This window comes from Nerophis ophidion, linkage group LG18 (assembly GCF_033978795.1).
Source record: "Nerophis ophidion isolate RoL-2023_Sa linkage group LG18, RoL_Noph_v1.0, whole genome shotgun sequence".
NCBI classification, from domain to species: Eukaryota; Metazoa; Chordata; class Actinopteri; order Syngnathiformes; family Syngnathidae; genus Nerophis; species Nerophis ophidion.
Window position 1 is genome coordinate 26,360,414 of NC_084628.1, and position 19,056 is coordinate 26,379,469.

Genomic DNA, 19,056 nt, shown 5'->3' on the forward strand with positions numbered 1-19,056 from the left:
CAAGAATCGGTGTGAATCTTTGAGCACTTAACTATTCAATACGATTACGATTCCTGGGGTGACGATTCCATTCAGAATAGATTCTCAATTCAAAACGATTCTCGCAATGTATTATTTGGTACAATAATCGAAATGAAACCAGGTCAGAAAAGCTGCTTGTGGTTCCATGGAGCTGGGCTAAAAACATATATATATTTTAAATTGATTCTTATAAAAAATAAATAAATAAAATAAAAGGTGTGTTTTGTATATGTTTATTTTTTTAATAAATGTTAGAAAATTATGATTTTTTTTTTTTTTTTTTTAAATAAAATAAAAATACATTTTAGCTTTTTGTGCACCACTACTATTATTTAGTGGTGTGAATCTTTGAGCATCTTATGATTTGATCCGATTCCGGTTTCTCGGATGACGACTCGATTCAGAATCCATTCTCAATTCAACACGGTTCTCGATTCAAAACGATTCTCGCATGTATTATTTGGTATAATAATCATAATGAAACTTTGTCATAACAGGTTACAGGTCAGAAAAGCTGCTTGGGGTTCCATGGAGCTGGCTTAAAAAATATTTTAAAACATTTATTCTCATTCCAAAAAAAAAAATATTACAATGAAAGCTGTGTTTTATATACTTTTTTTTTAATCAATTTTTGAAAATTATGAGGAGTCTTTTTTAAAAAGTTTAAAAAGTCAATTTTTAGTTTATCTTTTTGTGCACCACTAATATTATTTAAGGGTGCCAATCCTTGAGCATCTAATGATTGATCCAAATTTGATTTCTCAGATGACGATTCGATTCAGAATCCATTCAACCGAGGAAGAATCCATACGAGTAAACTCTATGGAAGATCAGAAGAAAAAAAATGTGATTCAACGCGATTCTCGATTCAAAACAATTCTTGCAATATATTATTTGGTACAATAATCAAAATGAAACTTTGTCATAACAGGTTACAGGTCAGAAATGTGCTTCTGGTTACATAGAACTGTCCTAAAAACATATTTTTTTAAATTGATTCTCATTAAAGAAATATATTAAAATAAAGCTGTATTTTAAATATTGTTTTCTTATTTAATCGACTTTTGAAAATTATTATTACTTTTTTTTTTAACCTTAAAAATAAAAGCTTTTTGTGCACCACTATTATTATTTAGGGGTGTGAATCTTTGAGCGTCTAATGATTCGATTTGATTCTGATTTCTCAGGTGATGATTCGATTCAGAATTGATTCAACCGATGAAGTAATAACGCTATGGACGATTAAAAGAAAAAAAAATAGATTTTCACGATTTTTATTTTAAAATTTTCAGTTTTTTCAGTTTATTTTCAGTCAAACAAAAACATATTCAAACATGGATCACGATTCAAAAATGAATAACATGACTGAAACAGGCAGAAGCAAAAAAACTTATATGCTCAACATAAAATTTTTTACATTCAATTAAGTTACCTTTTCTAATAATTTTGTAATACAAAAAGAAATATAGTCATTCAGCATTTACATTTAAGTTGCCCTTTAACAAATGATACAAAAATATGTACTTACACACATGCACTTTTTTGTAAATAGATAAACATACATACCTTCTAAATACAACATTTAACCAAACAAACATAAATTTCTAGTTCACATAACTTTTTAAAATACATTGTCACATGTTAATTTTTAAAATTAAATACTGAGTCGCTCATTTTTATTTCTTTACCAACAGAGTTCCACAAATTAACACCGAGAACAGATAAACATCTACGTTTAACAACTAATCTTGCTTTTGGTAAAATAAACTTAGATTCATCTCTTAGATTGTATTTGCTGGTCTGTAGAGAGAAGTATTTTTGAATTCCTTCTGGAAGAGTATTTATTTTTGCTTTGAACATTATCTCTGTTATTTTATAATAAACAATATCTTGAAATTTCATAAGTTTTGATTGAACAAATAATGGATGGGTATGGTCATAATATCCTGTTTTGTTTATTAGCCGTACAGCTTTTTTTGTAGCAAAACAATATCATTAATTATGGTTTTAAAAGTGGTTCCCCAGAGTTCTACACAGTATGTCATGTATGGAAGTATCAAAGTTTAATAAATTGTTAACAAAGAATTATAATTAAGTAATTATTTAGTTTTATACAAAACACCAAGTGTTTTTGATATTTTTGTTTTTATATAATTTACATGTCTCCACGATAATTTATAGTCAGTTATAACTCCCAAAAACTTTGTATCAAAGACAGGCTCAATTTCATCTCCATTTATTTCAATATTTACTTCATTAGATACCTCAGTTTTGGTACCAAATATAATAAATTTAGTTTTAGCAATATTAAGTGATAATTTATTCATATCAAACCAGTCTTTAAGCGCTGTCATTTCTTGTTCTATTTTTACCAAAAGTTCATTAAAAAATGTTCCAGAACAAAGGATGGTTGTATCATCAGCAAACATAAAAAATGTTAAGAAACTTGATGCATCACAAAAATCATTAATGACAATTGTAAATAACTTAGGACCAATTATAGAACCCTGAGGAATTCCACAAACTATATTTTTAAATCCAGATATTGTATTATCCACCTGAACACATTGTTTTATATTTTCTAGATAGCTCTTGATCCAGGACAGAGCTGGCCCTCGGATGCTGTACTTATCCAACTTATTTATTAACTGTCTGTGGTCAATGGTATCCAAGGCCTTTTTTAAATCAATATAGATGGCTATTGTAAATGCATCATTATCCATAGCAGTACTAACCTCCTCTAGCATATGCATTACTGCATACGTAGTTGTTCGATTTTCCCTAAAACCATACTGCTGCTGCTTAAGCAAGGTGTTTTTTTCCAGAAAATTATTTAACTGTTTTGTAAAAAGCTTTTCTAAAATGTTTGAAAATTGAGTGAGTATTGATATCGGTCTATAATTTTCCATAAGATGCTTATTTCCGTTTTTAAAAACAGGAATAACCTTTGCTATCTTCATATCATCTGGGAAGTATCCACACAGGAATGATTGATTACATATGTAAGCCAATGGCTTAGCAATTAAATGAATACATTCTTTAATAATTACCATATCTATGTGATGTATGTCTGTAGATGTTTTACTTTTAAAGGCTCTTACTGTTTGAATTATATCCACTTCTGTTACTCCACTCAAAAACATTGATTTTAAATTAGGGTTTATTGTGTTTTTAGTCAAGCCTGTGTCCTCATAAACAGGTATTTTTTCTGCAAGTGCAGGGGCCATATTAACAAAATAGTCATTAAATTCTTCCACTATTATTTCTTTTTTGCTTAGTTTTATATTATTATCATTTATAAAGTAGCTCGGAGTCTCATGATTTTTACATCTATTACCTAAAACCTGGTTGATTGTGTTCCACGTTTGTTTAATATTATTTTTGCTATCTTCAAATTTCTCGTTATAATAACTTTTCTTTTGATTTCGTAGAATAGAAGTCAACTTATTTTTATAAATTTTATACTCCCTTTCATTTTGTTCAGTTTCATTTTTTAAGTAACTATCATACAGAGTATTTTTCCATTGGATGCCATTACTAGACCCTTCGTCATCCAAGGCTTATTTTTACTCACTTTCTTTGGTGTGGACTTCACGACTGGACAGCAGGAATTATAAAGTTCTAACCATTTAAACAGAAATGCCCTGTATGAATCATTACAATTTTCAACATACACCCCTTCCCAGAAACATTTTGAAAGCTCATTCTTAAATGCTTGTATTCTTTCAGGTGTCCTTAATCTTGTTAATTTGAACAATGTTTTTTGTGTTATATTATTTACAATCATACTTTGAATATTCACAAACACTGGAAAATGATCTGTGATGTCACTAAGGAGTATTCCACCTGTAGTTATGTCATGGATATTTGTAAAAATATTGTCAATGAGGGTAGCACATTCTCGCGTTATTCTGCTTGGTTTATCAATTATTGGTTGCAAACCATAAGTAAAGATTTCATTCATAAAGTCATTAGTTGGTTTATGGGTTCTCCATTTTAATAAATCAAAATTGAAATCTCCACACACAAAGACACATTTCTTGTTAGCTAGTTTTCCAAGTACTTTTAGTAGGCTGTCATGGAAAAGCTCTACATGTGACCCAGGTGTCCTATAAATACAACTCAAATATGCACTACGTTCGTTGTTTATTTGTATTTTTATAGTCATACTCTCCATAACATCATCTATAACTAGACTGTCGATAATTTCACAGTAATATTTTTTTTGTACATAGAACGCAATACCACCTCCTTTTTTTATTTTTTCTATTTATATTATAAAAATCATAACCTTCTAATATAAACATATCATTAATTTCATCTGTCAACCATGTCTCTGAGATGGCAACTGCTTGGAATGTTGATTTTAAAGATTCCAAGCACTCTTGTATCTTCTCAAAATTAGCTCTGAGACTTCTACTATTAAAATTAATAAGCAAAAAACCTTTAAATCCAAATTTTTAAATCTATCCTCTGAGTAATATGAAACATTTAAGTTATGTAATCCACTTAAATTAATTTCTGGATCAATGTCATTACAAAATTCTCCTACTTTATCATCATTCATTTCTAAATAACTTAAATTTAGTTCCTTACAGCTTATCCTGTCTTGAATATCTTCTTGCCCAGCTATACTGCTTTCTTCCTCGTCAGAAATATAAAAGTCAAACTCATTATAAGTCATCCTCCAAAGAAGTTTAACTAAAATATCAATAATGAACTAAAATGTACGTTATAACTTAAAAAAACACACATTATCCATAATCCTAATGTCCATATACCATGTGTACCATACATTTTCATTGTCCACATACCATTTGTTGTCCTGATTCAGCAAGTTATTTAAATTGTTCCAAGTCTTTCACATTTTTAATCCATATTGGCTTCATTTGATCCGATCCATTTGGTTTTATGTAGACTTTGCCATGTCTCGTCCATGTAGATTGAATCTTATTTTCTTTCCTGAGAATGCAGCCACTTCTTGCAATTTCACCATTTATCTTTGTCAGGTGCTCATTCAGATAAATTCCAGTGCCCTTTAGCTTTTTGGACTGTCTCAGCAGCTCCATTTTGTGTTTCTGGTTAACCATCTGCATCACTATTATTGGTCTTGCTTTAACATTCTTGTTTGGAAATGAATAGCATGTTGATATGTTTTGTTTCTCAACGATGATGTTTTTACCTCTGAAAAAGTCCAGGAGTTTTTGCTCAAGAGTTTCAAGTTCCTCCATAGGAGCATCTTCACCTTGGTTCAGCCCAGCTGTAACTCGAGCATAACTGCGGTGTTTCAGCTCTAGTCCTGTGACCACAATGTCATTGACAAGTGATTGTTGCTCCAAATCCTCACATCTCTGCTCCAAAAGTTCAATCCTTTTGTATCTCTGGATCACTTTCTCCTTCAGCTCCTTCACTTCCTCCATGAGGCCCAAGATGTTTCCTTGTTGCTTTAGAACCTTGGCAATCTCTTCACCCATGAAGTTTAGAGATTTCTTTATCTCTTCCAGCTCCTTTGACAACTTTTTAATTGTTATTGTCATCTTTTCAAGTAATTTTACACAGGTATTTTAGGTAACTTGATGAGCTGCAGTGAAGTTTTCAGAAGGCCTGTTTGGGCCTTGATTTGATACTCTTAAAATACCTTTTTCAGTGTCCAATGTTGTTGCAATATCCCCAAAGTAGTGAAGTAAAGTATTCCTTCACCATCAGCAATGGAGCATTTCAAGATATTTGTCTCAGATTCCAGAGATAGTGGATGGATTGTAGAGAGACTCTGAGCAGGGAGAAGCATTAGCAGCCATCTTGTAAAATGATTCTCGCTATGTATTATTTGGTGTTATAATTATAGTACAACTTTGTCATAACAGGTTACAGGTTAGAAAAGCTGCTTCTGGTTCAATGGAGCTGGCCTAAATACATATTTTTTTAAATGGATTCCTTTTAAAAAAAAAATTATTAAAATGAAAGCTCTATGTTATGTATTTTTTCTTTTTTACTTGATTTTGCAAAAATATGAAAAAAAAAATGTCTTAGATATACTGTATATCTATTTATTTTCAGCTGTTTGTGCAGCAGATTTCTCGGGTGACGAATTGATTCAGAAACCATTCGCAATTCAACACGATTTTTGATTCAAAACGATTCTCAGAATGTATTGTTTGGTACAATAATCCTAATGAAACTTTGTCATAACAGGTTACAGGTCAGAAAAGCTGCTTTTTGTTCCATGGAGCTGGCCTAAAAACATATTTTAAAAAATTGACTCTTATTAAAAAATATATTAAAATGAAAGCTGTATTTTATATATTTTTTCTTTTTTAATCAATTTTTGAAAATTATGAAAAAGTTAAATTTTTTAAAGGGGAACATTATCACAATTTCAGAAGGGTTAAAACCAATAAAAATCAGTTCCCAGTGGCTTCTTTTATTTTTTGAAGTTTTTTTCAAAATTTTACCCATCATGGAATATCCCGAAAAAAGGCTTCAAAGTGCCTGATTTTCGCTATCTGTAAATCCACCCCTCCATTTTCCTGTGACGTCACATAGTGATGCCAATACAAACAAACATGGCGGATAGAACAGAAAGATATAGCGACATTAGCTCGGATTCAGACTCGGATTTCAGCGGCTTAAGCGATTCAACAGCTTACGCATGTATTAAAACGGATGGTTGGAGTGTGGAGGCAGATAGCGAAAACGAAATCGAAGAAGAAACTGAAGCTATTGAGCGAATGGCTATTGAAGCTATTCTGCGATCGCCTTCTAACCAATGATTGCATCTTTTGACCACTGGAGCAACTTAAATCTGTCGATTGGTAAGTGTTTGTTTGGCATTAAATGTGGGTGGAGGGAAAGGCTGGATGCAAATATAGCTACAAATGTACATACAGCTAGCCTAAAATGCATGTTAGCATCAATTAGCTGGCAGTCATGCCGTGACCAAATATGTCTGATTAGCACATGAGTCAATAACATCAACAAAATTCACCTTTGTGATTTCGTTGACTTTATCGTTGGAAATGCATCTGCTTTGAGTGTCTACCATGTTAGCATCGATTAGCATGCCATGCTTATCGATGCACACTCCACGTAAGACAACTTGAATCCGTCCCTGATCGTGTTGTTACACCCTCCGGCAACACACCGACGAGGCATGATGTCTCCAAGGTACGGAAAACAGTCGAAAAAACGGAAAATAACAGAGCTGATTTGACTTGGTGTGTGTAATGTGTTCTCCTCTCTGAGCTGCAACCTTATCGTGGTAGAGGAGTTTGCGTGTCCCAATGATCCTAGGAGCTATGTTGTCCGGGGGCATAAAGCCCCCTGGTAGGGTCTCCCAAGGCAAACAGGTTCTAGGTGAGGGATCAGACAAAGAGCAGCTCAAAGACCTTTATGAAGATGAAAAATCATGGACCCAGATTTCCCTCGCCCGGACGCGGGTCACCGGGGCCCCCCTCTGGAGCCAGGCCCGGAGGTGGGGCACGATGGCGAGCGCCTGGTGGCCGGGCCTGTTCCCATGGGGCCCGGCCGGGCACAGCCCGAAGAGGCAACGTGGGTCACCCCCCCAATGGGCTCACCACCCATAGCAGGGGCCAAAGAGGTCGGGTGCATTGTGAGCTGGGCGACAGCCGAAGGCAGGGCACTTGGCGGTCCGATCCTCGGCTACAGAAACTAGCTCTTGGGACGTGGAACGTCACGTCACTGGGGAGGAAAGAGCCTGAGCTAGTGCGCGAAGTCGAGAAATTCCGGCTGGATATAGTCGGACTCACTTCGACGCACAGCAAGGGCTCTGGAACCACTTCTCTCGAGAGGGATTGGACCCTCTTCCACTCTGGCGTTGCCGGCAGTGAGAGGCGACGGGCTGGGGTGGCAATTCTTGTTTCCCCCCGGCTCAAAGCCTGTACGTTGGAGTTCAACCCGGTGGACAAAAGCGTAGCCTCCCTCCGGCTTCGGGTGGGGGGACGGGTCCTGACTGTTGTTTGTGCTTATGCACCAAACAGCAGTTCAGAGTACCCACCCTTTTTGGGAGCACTCGAGGGAGTACTGGAAAGTGCTCCCCCGGGTGATTCCCTTGTCCTACTGGGAGACTTCAACGCTCACGTTGGCAACGACAGTGAAACCTGGAGAGGCGTGATTGGGAAGAATGGCCGCCCGGATCTGAACCCGAGTGGTGTTTTGTTATTGGACTTTTGTGCTCGTCACAGTTTGTCGATAACAAACACCATGTTCAAACATAAGGGTGTCCATATGTGCACTTGGCACCAGGACACCCTAGGCCGCAGTTCCATGATCGACTTTGTAGTTGTGTCATCGGATTTGTGGCCTCATGTTTTGGACACTCGGGTGAAGAGAGGGGCGGAGCTTTCTACCGATCACCACCTGGTGGTGAGTTGGCTGCGATGGTGGGGGAGGATGCCGGACAGACCTGGGAGGCCCAAACGCATTGTAAGGGTCTGCTGGGAACGTCTGGCAGAGTCTCCTGTCAGACAAAGTTTCAATTCCCACCTCCGGAAGAACTTTGAACATGTCATGAGGGAGGTGCTGGACATTGAGTCCGAGTGGACCATGTTCTGCACCTCTATTGTCGAGGCGGCAGATCGGAGCTGTGGCCGCAAGGTAGTTGGTGCCTGTCGGGGCGGCAATCCTAAAACCCCTTGGTGGACACCAGCGGTGAGGAATGGCGTCAAGCTGAAGAAGGAGTCCTATCGGGTCCTTTTGGCTCATAGGACTCCGGAGGCAGTGGACAGGTACCGACAGACCAAGCGGTGTGCAGCTTCAGCGGTCGCGGAGGCAAAAACTCGGACATGGGAAGAGTTCGGGGAAGCCATGGAAAACGACTTCCGGACGGCTTCGAAGCGATTCTGGACCACCGTCCGCCGCCTCAGGAAGGGGAAGCAGTGCACTATCAACACCGTGTATGGTGCGGATGGTGTTCTGCTGACCTCGACTGCGGATGTTGTGGATAGGTGGAAGGAATACTTCGAAGACCTCCTCAATCCCACCAACACGTCTTCCTATGAGGAAGCAGTGCCTGGGGAATCTGTGGTGGACTCTCCTATTTCTGGGGCTGAGGTCGCTGAGGTAGTTAAAAAGCTCCTCGGTGGCAAGGCCCCAGCGGTGGACGAGACCGCCCGGAGTTCCTTAAGGCTCTGGATGCTGTGGGGCTGTCTTGGTTGACAAGACTTTGCAGCATCGCGTGGACATCGGGGGCGGTACCTCTGGATTGGCAGACCGGGGTGGTGGTTCCTCTCTTTAAGAAGGGGGACCGGAGGGTGTGTTCCAACTATCGTGGGATCACACTCCTCAGCCTTCCCGGTAAGGTTTATTCAGGTGTACTGGAGAGGAGGCTACGCCGGATAGTCGAACCTCGGATTCAGGAGGAACAGTGTGGTTTTCGTCCTGGTCGTGGAACTGTGGACCAGCTCTATACTCTCGGCAGGGTTCTTGAGGGTGCATGGGAGTTTGCCCAACCAGTCTACATGTGCTTTGTGGACTTGGAGAAGGCATTCGACCGTGTCCCTCGGGAAGTCCTGTGGGGAGTGCTCAGAGAATATGGGGTATCGGACTGTCTTATTGTGGCGGTCCGTTCGCTGTACGATCAGTGCCAGAGCTTGGTTCGCATTGCCGGCAGTAAGTCGAACACATTTCCAGTGAGGGCTGGACTCCGCCAAGGCCGTCCTTTGTCACCGATTCTGTTCATAACTTTTATGGACAGAATTTCTAGGCGCAGTCAAGGCGTTGAGGGGTTCCGGTTTGGTAACCGCAGGATTAGGTCTCTGCTTTTTGCAGATGATGTGGTCCTGATGGCTTCATCTGACCGGGATCTTCAGCTCTCGCTGGATCGGTTCGCAGCCGAGTGTGAAGCGACCGGAATGAGAATCAGCACCTCCAAGTCCGAGTCCATGGTTCTCGCCCGGAAAAGGGTGGAATGCCATCTCCGGGTTGGGGAGGAGACCCTGCCCCAAGTGGAGGAGTTCAAGTACCTAGGAGTCTTGTTCACGAGTGAGGGACGAGTGGATCGTGAGATCGACAGGCGGATCGGTGCGGCGTCTTCAGTAATGCGGACGTTGTACCGATCCGTTGGTGTGAAGAAGGAGCTGAGCCGGAAGGCAAAGCTCTCAATTTACCGGTCGATCTACGTTCCCATCCTCACCTATGGTCATGAGCTTTGGGTCATGACCGAAAGGATAAGATCACGGGTACAAGCGGCCGAAATGAGTTTCCTCCGCCGTGTGGCGGGGCTCTCCCTTAGAGATAGGGTGAGAAGCTCTGCCATCCGGGAGGAACTCAAAGTAAAACCGCTGCTCCTCCACATCGAGAGGAGCCAGATGAGGTGGTTGGGGCATCTGGTCAGGATGCCACCCGAACGCCTCCCTAGGGAGGTGTTTAGGGCACGTCCAACCGGTAGGAGGCCACGGGGAAGACCCAGGACACGTTGGGAAGACTATGTCTCCCGGCTGGCCTGGGAACGCCTCGGGATCCCCCGGGAAGAGCTAGACGAAGTGGCTGGGGAGAGGGAAGTCTGGGTTTCCCTGCTTAGGCTGTTGCCCCCGCGACCCGACCTCGGATAAGCGGAAGATGATGGATGGATGGATGATGGATGGATGGTGTAATGTGTTTGAGAAAATGGTGGATTGCTTCCCATTGTAACGTCACGGGTGAAAGGTCATCACTTTGACAGCGAACAATTGAAAGGCGTTTAAATCGCCAAATTCACCCTTTTAGAGTTCGGAAATTAGTTAAAAAAACATATGGTCTTTTTTCTGCAACATCAAGGTATATATTGAGGCTTACATAGGTCTGGTGATAATGTTCCCCTTTAGAACTAAAAAATAACATTTTAGCTTTTTGTGCCCCACTAATATTATTTAGGGGTGCCAATCCTTCAGCATGTAATGATTTGATTCGATTACGATTTCTCGGGTGACGATTCGATTCAGAATCCATTCTCAATTCAACACGATTCTTGCAATGTATTATTTGGCGTAATAATTACAATGAAACTTTGTAATAAAAGGTAACAAGTCAGAAAAGCTGCTTGGGGTTCCATGGAGCTGACCTAAATACATATTTTAAAAAATTGATTCTTATTAAAAAAATATATATTAAAATGAAAGCTGTATTCTATGTATTCTTTTTAGATATATATTATTTTTAATTATGATTTTTTTTCCTTTTGTTAAAACTAAAAAATAACATTTGTTTTAGCTTTCTGTGCACCACTAATATTATTTAGAGGTGCCAATATTTGATCATTTAATGATTTGATCCGATTCCTCGCATGACGGTTCGACTCAGAATCCATTCTCGATTCAACCTGATTCTTGATTCAAAACGCTATCAATATCAACATCGTATCCCGGGATGCAAAGCAACATTTTTTACGATGCATACATTTCTAGGAACCCGTGCTGTTTTTCGTTTGCCTCGTTTAGGAAAAGTGTCAAAGTCTGAAAGCCTAATTGAAGTGCAGAGTGTGAGCCCTGCAGACATCCAGTATGGAGGTCACTGTGTGCCATGGGAGAAGAAATAGTACTTATTGTACCTTTCACCGTCTCAAAATAGGACCACAGAACGTAGAAATAGTCTCCTTGACGAGAAAAGGTGACCCTCGTTGAAAAAAAAACACAAAAAAAACATGATGTTCCCGCTAACTCCGCTCGAATCCTTACACCTCCTCAGGAAGATGATGCCTGTCCTTCTCCACCAGGCTTTGATTTCTCTTACCTGGACAACTGGGAGTCCTTGACGGGGCCAAGTTAAAAGTACGGTAATGCTTTAGTATGGGGAACATATAAACCATTAACTAGTTGCCTATTAACATGCAAAATATTAAAAACATATTGGCTCCTAATTAGTCATTATTAAGTACTTATTAAGTACGTAATAATGCCTTATTCTGCATGTCCTTATTACACAACAAGTGAGCCATTAACTAAGAGTCTTAGTTAGTCTTAACCCAAACCCTCTAACCCAGTGTTTTTCAACTTTTTTTGAGCCAAGGCACATTTTTTTTGCCTTGAAAAAATCCAGAGGCACACCACCAGCAGAAATAGTTAAGAAACTAAACTCAGTTGACAGTAAAAAGTCGTTGTCTCAATTGTTGGATATGAATTTAAACCATAACTATGTATGCATCAATATAGCTCTTGTCTCAAAGTAGGTGTACTGTCACCACCTGTCACACCACGCAGTGACTTATTTTTAGGTTTTTGCCGTTTTCCTGTGTGTAGTGTTTTAGTTCTTGTCTTGCGCTCCTATTTTGGTGGCTTTTTCTCTTTTTATGGTATTTTCCTGTAGCAGTTTCATGTCTTCCTTTGAGCGATATTTCCCTCATCTACTTTGTTTTAGCAATCAAGAATATTTCGGTTGTTTTTATCCTTCTTTGTGTGTGGACATTGTTGATTGTCATGTCATGTTCGGATGTATATTGTGGACGCCGTCTTTGCTCCACAGTAAGTCTTTGCTGTCGTCCAGCATTCTGTTTTTGTTTACTTTGTAGCCAGTTCAGTTTTAGTTTTGTTTTGCAAAGCCTTCCCTAAGCTTCAGTGCCTTTTCTTAGGGGCACTCAACTTTTGTTCATTTTTGGTTTAATCATTAGATACCTTTTGACCTGCACGCAGCCTCCCGCTGTTTTCGACATCTACGGAGCAATTAGCTACCGGCTGCCACCAACTGATATGGAAGAGTATTACGCGGTTACTCTGCCGAACTATAGTCAGTAGCGACACTCAACAACAACACATCCTTTTTTTTATTTTTCCAAGCTGACGCCGCTGTACTGGCTGCTGATATTGTGCTCTTGTGTCATCCTTTTGTGTTTCCCTCTTCTTTTCATGTGTTATGATATATATATATATATATATATATATATATATATATATATTTTTTTTTTTTTTTTTTTTTTTTTTTGGGGCCTTTTGGTCCGGGACCCTTTGCGACTGTGTGACAAGGGGTGGCACTTTCGTGACCTCTGCTGTGCTTTTTGTGGACTTCTGGATCTGCCTCCCGGGAGCCTTTTGGCCATGGAGACCAGCTGCTGGGTCTCTACCACACCAGAGTCAGTTTGGAGAGACTGGAGGAGATGTGGATGAAGAGACAGGGCAGCGGAGCTGGCACTGAGCGCCGGGACGGACAAGTTTCACAGTGTCTTGGCTGAATGAGCAGGTATCGGACAACTAAGTCTCCTTGGACTAATCCTTGCTCATCCATGCGGACTGGACACTGGCCGAGAGTTGGTTGGCGTCCAAAAGTGGAGTCGGCTCTCTTGGTTGCTTTGTTGGGTCTGCTCCTGTCTCTGGCCATGCTCCCTCCACCCCAGCAGACGACGGTGTATATGTTTCCTTTACTCATACTTGCCAATCCTCCCGGATTTTCCGGGAGACTCACAAAATTCAGCGCCTCTCCCGAAAACCTCCCGGGACAAATTTTCTCCTGAAAATCTCCTGAAATTCAGGCAGAGCTGGAGGCCACGCCCCCTCCAGCTCTATGAGGACCTGAGTGACGTGTCTGGGAGCGTGTCTGCCCAATGACGTTATAACTGTAGAATGATCGAGGGCGAGTTCTTCGTTTCTTATGTGGGTTTATTGTTAGGTAGTTTCATTAAGTCCTCCCGGCGCAGTAACAACACACAACAGCAGCAGTCACGTTTACGTCTACCACTCTACCATAAGGCAGTTCGTCTGCCGTAAACAGCATGTGACACTCTTAAACATGACAATACTGCCATCTACTGTACATGCACCACAACACCTCCAGGCAACGTCAACCCTTTACTAATCCTCCTCCAATCACATCCCATCTCCCCCGATTGTAAATAACCTAATGTAAATAATCTAATGTATTTCTACTTTAGAAAAGGCAGTGCACAACTGCCACACAACAGCTGTAAATACACTCCTCCCCTCTTAACCACGCCCCGTGCCCGACCCCCGACCACGCCCCCCCACCTCCCGAAATCGGAGCTCTCAAGGTTGGCAAGTATGCTTTTACTTTTTATTCATAGCTGTATGTAGAAGTGTTCGGTTGCGTCAGCTCCGCTACTTTAATGTCTTTCATGTCCTTAGTGTTCTTTGATGTCTGATGTTTCCCTCTTACACACATGTAAGAGGGATGTGTACTATAGCTATGAGTTGTTTTTTTCCCTTTGCCTCGGTCTGGACCCCCTCTCCAAGGGCCCAGGCTTAGACCGATGTTTTCATTTTATTTTATTTTGTTGTCATCTTTTATGTTTTACTCCCATTCCCCCCCACTTGTTTACCTGTATCTCACCTTTTTTGTAAGGGGCGCCGGAAGTTGGCAGACCCGTCAGCGATCCTGTTCTGTCTCCCTGTAATGTTGGTCTGATCTTGAATGGGATTGTGCTGAAAATGTTTATTTCCCATCGGGGATTAATAAAATACTGTATGTCTGATTCTGATACTGATTCTGATAATTTGGAGACTATAATTAATGGTTTGCAAAAAATATATTTTTAACCCAAATAGGTGAAATTAAATAATCTTCCATGGCACACCAGACTGTATCTCACGGCACACGGCACAGTGTTTGAGAAACACTGCTCTAACCCTAACCCCAACTCTAACCCTAACCTGTTAATGAGCAACTAATTAATGGTGAATATGTTCCCCATTCTAAAGTGTTACCAAAAGTTCTTATCGTGTCGTGGAGCTCCGAGGAAGCACAGTCCAGTACAAGCATGAAACCTTGCAGCAAAAGTAATGTTCCATTGCTTGTAGTAGTGCATACTGTACTCCTCTCCTACTGTACTTTCATACAAAATATGTTAAAGGAAAATGACCATTAAAAACATCAAACGTTTCAATGTTTTTCAAATTATTCTTAAAATGTATATACACATTTTTGCAAGATCATGTTTGATAATGGACAGTTAGTCACTGACAGCAATAATAAAGATACTTTTACTCAAAAAAACGCTGGCATGGTGTTTTATTGTCTGTACAGCGGCACCATCTTATGGACAAACTTGCTCACTGCAGGCGCTGCAGTGTCCTTCCATTTATCGATAGTGTTCTTTTTTTTTTTTTCAACCATAGTGCTGCTCCGTCTTCTAGCCGTCCATAGCGTTTTTACACGAACAAAATCTTCATGTATCACTCTGAGCAACGTTTGTAAGTTTTACAATATAACTTAAACTGTCATGATCCGCTGCCCAAATCATGTTTTGTTTAGTTAAAAGACTACCTTAGTTATGTTTTAGCACCCCTGGGTTTGTGTTTTCTTGGTTGCCAAAGGTTATGATTATTTTCACCTGCCTCCGATTAGTGTTCAGGACACTCACCTGCTACCGGGCACTAATCAGAGAGCTATCGGAGAGCTATCTATTCGTACTTTTCGCCACACTCAGTCTGGCTGTCTTGTGCGTTCGTTACGTCTTGTCTCCATTACTGTAACATTTTATTTTCGGGTCATCCTATGTCTAACATTAAAAGATTACAGTTGATACAAAATGCGGCTGCTAGACTTTTGACAAGAAGATTAGATTTAGATTTAGATTTATTGGTCCGCGTGGGGAAACTTATTTTCACTGCCGTACATTTAAACATATAGACATTGCACATCACAAAACAAAAATAACAAAAAGACATCATACATGACCAACACATTTACAGGCTTTATCAGACGGGTCGGCCAGGCCTGCTGTTTAGGGCGGCTATAGCTGCAGGGATAAGGCTTTTCCTGAGGCGGGCCCTCCGGAATTTGATTGTTCCGTACCTGCGCCCTGATGGTAGTGGGATTATGTATTTGTGTAGCGGGTGACTGATATCCTGGACTATTGTGTTTGCCAGTCGAGTGATGGACCTGTAGTTTAAATCGGAAATGTTTGGTGTGGGTAGGCCGATGATTTTAGCTGCTATGTTTGTAATGTGTGTGAGTTTGGTCCGGTTGGTTACAGAAAGCATGGTGAAAAAACATGTGGAACAGTACATAAGGATGGGTTGAACAATGTTTTGGTAAAGTAAAAGCAGGAGATGAGGCGCAACGTATAGTCCTTTGAGTTTTCGGTTGGCTGACAGTCTTTGTTGACTTCTTTTTTGAAGAATAAGAAAGTTTGATCATATTACGCCTATACTGGCTCACCTGCACTGGCTTCCTGTGCACTTAAGATGTGACTTAAAGGTTTTATTACTTACGTCCATTGCACCGGTCGCCTTAGGGAGGGAAGTTCCCCTGTATCTGGGGTCCTCTCCAAGGTTTCTCATTGTATCCCTTTGGATTGAGTTTTTCCTTGCCCTGATGTGGGATCTGAACAAAGGATGTTGTTGAGGCTTGTGCAGCCCTTTGAGACAATTGTGATTTAGGGCTATATAAATAAACTTTGATTGATTGATTGATTGATTGTTTGCTTCATGCAACAAGTTACAAGTTGTGGAGAGGGGCGTGGTCCATGCGTTCCCTGCAGGCGGGGCGTGTGCAGGGGCCGACCATGAAGCGGCAGACAAGTGAGTAAATACCTCAGCTGGAAAGAGTTTTCTAATCACCTGTTCCCTTTATCAGCAGCGTTGGAAACCATGAGGGGGGCTAGCGAACGAGAGTGACACTGCCAGACGAAAGAACAAGCGGAAGAGACGACCTTGTGCATGAGCTGAAAAGCTAAAAGGACTTTGAACATTCTAAGTATTGTGAAAATCATTAAAAGATTGTAACCGCTTCGCCAGGGTGTGGTGTTTCACGTGACGCAACCGAGGATCGGGTTCGGAGACTTCCACACCTCTCCCGTCCAAAGGCAAATCCTAGTAACTCACTTCTAGCTGATTTTGAGAAAACAAAGGAAAACAAATCTATCTTGATGCTGTCTTACAAAGATTTACAAAGTCATCAAACGTATAGATGTTTTCTTGAGCTTTCATTTTCTTGCCGATTGAGCCATGGATTGAATCTGCTCTCATGAACGTGTGCCCTTTCTCCAGATATTTTATCACAATCTCAGGTGAGCCCCATTCTGCGTTTGCACATTGGGCAAGAGCCGTGTACAACGTCCAGTGTTTATTTTGAACTCCACAGTTATCTGCCCAAAAGAGTATGCAAGGGGAAGAATCAAGAACAATACATTAAATGAAGGTGCTTGCAACGTCCTGGGCCAATCTTCCAAATATCCCCTCGTGCTATAATATCACATAATCAGGTTGACATTCGTGTAAATGTCTCATTAAAGACAATAAGGCGACTGACAAAGAAGCTCCGATTGGTCCCTTGAGATACTAGGTTTTTCTGTTGTATCTATGCGGTTATGTGGTAGTTGCTAGGTCCTGCCATGCGCGTAACAGCTTACTTACGGAACAAATTACAATATCGCATACACTAATGTAAAGCATATCACCTAGGAACTCCAAAATTATTATCAGCTCAGTTTTGACCAAAATGTAGTTACTGGGTTTTGCCTTTGGACGGGAGACCTGTGTTTACCGTTTGATTCCTGAGCTAAGCTTCGCCATTTGTTTGCTTGTATTCCACGCTAAGCTTTCCAGCTAGCTTTTCCGTAGCTACCCGTGTTATCAGCACGCTCTCCTGTTTTTTTTGGTTTATGCCTGATTTATGAAAAATAAACATGCTACCTCCGGAGTTCCGTCTGTATCTTGGGGAAACGATCCGTCGTAACAAAAACTATTCTTACTTACTAATGCGTCCCATGTGTGATGCTTTATGCATTAGTCAATAAGCTACAAGGTGTCTGTTAGTATTATTACCTTACAATGGCATTCTTTTTGTGTTGTTTCAGTTTCACAAACTCCTTAGTAAATTCACCAAAACGTCACCGGGGAGAGGGTGAGTTTGTTTAGCTGATTGGAGGGCGAACTAGCGCAGCTAGCGGGTCCATGACTATGGCTTCTGTTTTTTTAAACGCCGTTTTACTGCCGTGTTACAGCCATCGTTTGAAAACAATCAAGGTATGAAAATAACATTTGCACAATATTTCTGTGTAAATAACTCATTTCACAATGTAAATATATCTGTGATTTATAGTTCGGTGCGGCTAATATAGGGGACAATATACATTTTCGTCTTAATTTTGGTGGGTGTGGCCTATATCCAATGAGCTCTACAGCCTGGAAAATACGTACAAAGATGACTGCCGTCAACCCATATCTTATTGCTGCGTATAAATAAAAGTGGACAGCATAAGTTACAATGGCATGCTGAATAATGACGTAGATATGCCATAGGTACATACACCATTTAAAATTGGAATTACCCCTCCTACCAGTTATTAATGATGATCATCGGCTTGCAAAACAAAAACAAAAACAACTCAAAATAATCCACAAAGTAACATCCTGGGAAATACTTGATCACGCACAAAATAGATATGACATTTATTCTCTCACCAGTTATTAATGATAATTATCGCCTTGAACAACATACACAAAAACAAGAACTCCAAAAAGCCACAAAGTATACTTGATTATGCACGCGACCACAATATAGATATACTATTTATTATTGGAATTACCCCTCTCACCAGTTAATAATGTTAATCACTTCCTTAGACAATATAAACAAAACAAAACTCTTAATATCCACAAAGTATACTTGATACAAAACCAGATACAAAACTGATCTGATTTTGACATATGTATATACATTTATACAGTATATATTTTACGGTTTTAAGCTTTGTTGTTGTTGCTTTGTTGGTATCGTAAATGCTCATATTCATCTAATTACTTCTAATACAATGGAGAAAGTTGAAATATCGATACCGAAAATGCAGTAATGATAGCATGCAAATTAATGTACTTTATCAACGATCTGTGCGAGTACTGCTACTCTCCGCTAAGTACTTCATGTAAGTGTTGAATGAGGTACACTTGACGTGTAAATTCGGACTGTTTCCTTTAACTTAAAGTACTTGAAGAATATATCTTTGTACATTAACATTCTGTGCACACACAGTTTAAAATACATCCTGGGCCAAAAATCACTTTATATTCTCTACTGCTCGCTAGTGTTACCATATCTGAGTTATTGTGCAGAAATATGGGGAAATAATTGCAAATGTGTGCTACATTCATTAAC

The 19,056-nt window shown here is 40.0% G+C and overlaps 1 protein-coding gene and 1 long non-coding RNA gene across 3 annotated transcripts in view; one reads left to right on the forward strand and one right to left on the reverse strand.

The window, feature by feature from the left end:
• Nucleotides 1–16,642, forward strand: part of LOC133537373 (uncharacterized) — a 38,129-nt gene extending 21,487 nt beyond the window's left edge. Inside the window, exon 3 of the long non-coding RNA XR_009802680.1 lies at nt 16,540–16,642. This is a non-coding gene — a long non-coding RNA (uncharacterized LOC133537373). The remainder of the gene's footprint in view (nt 1–16,539) is intronic.
• LOC133537038 (cell adhesion molecule 2-like) overlaps nt 1–19,056 on the reverse strand; it is a 272,500-nt gene that overhangs the window by 140,890 nt on the left and 112,554 nt on the right. The window lies entirely within an intron of this gene.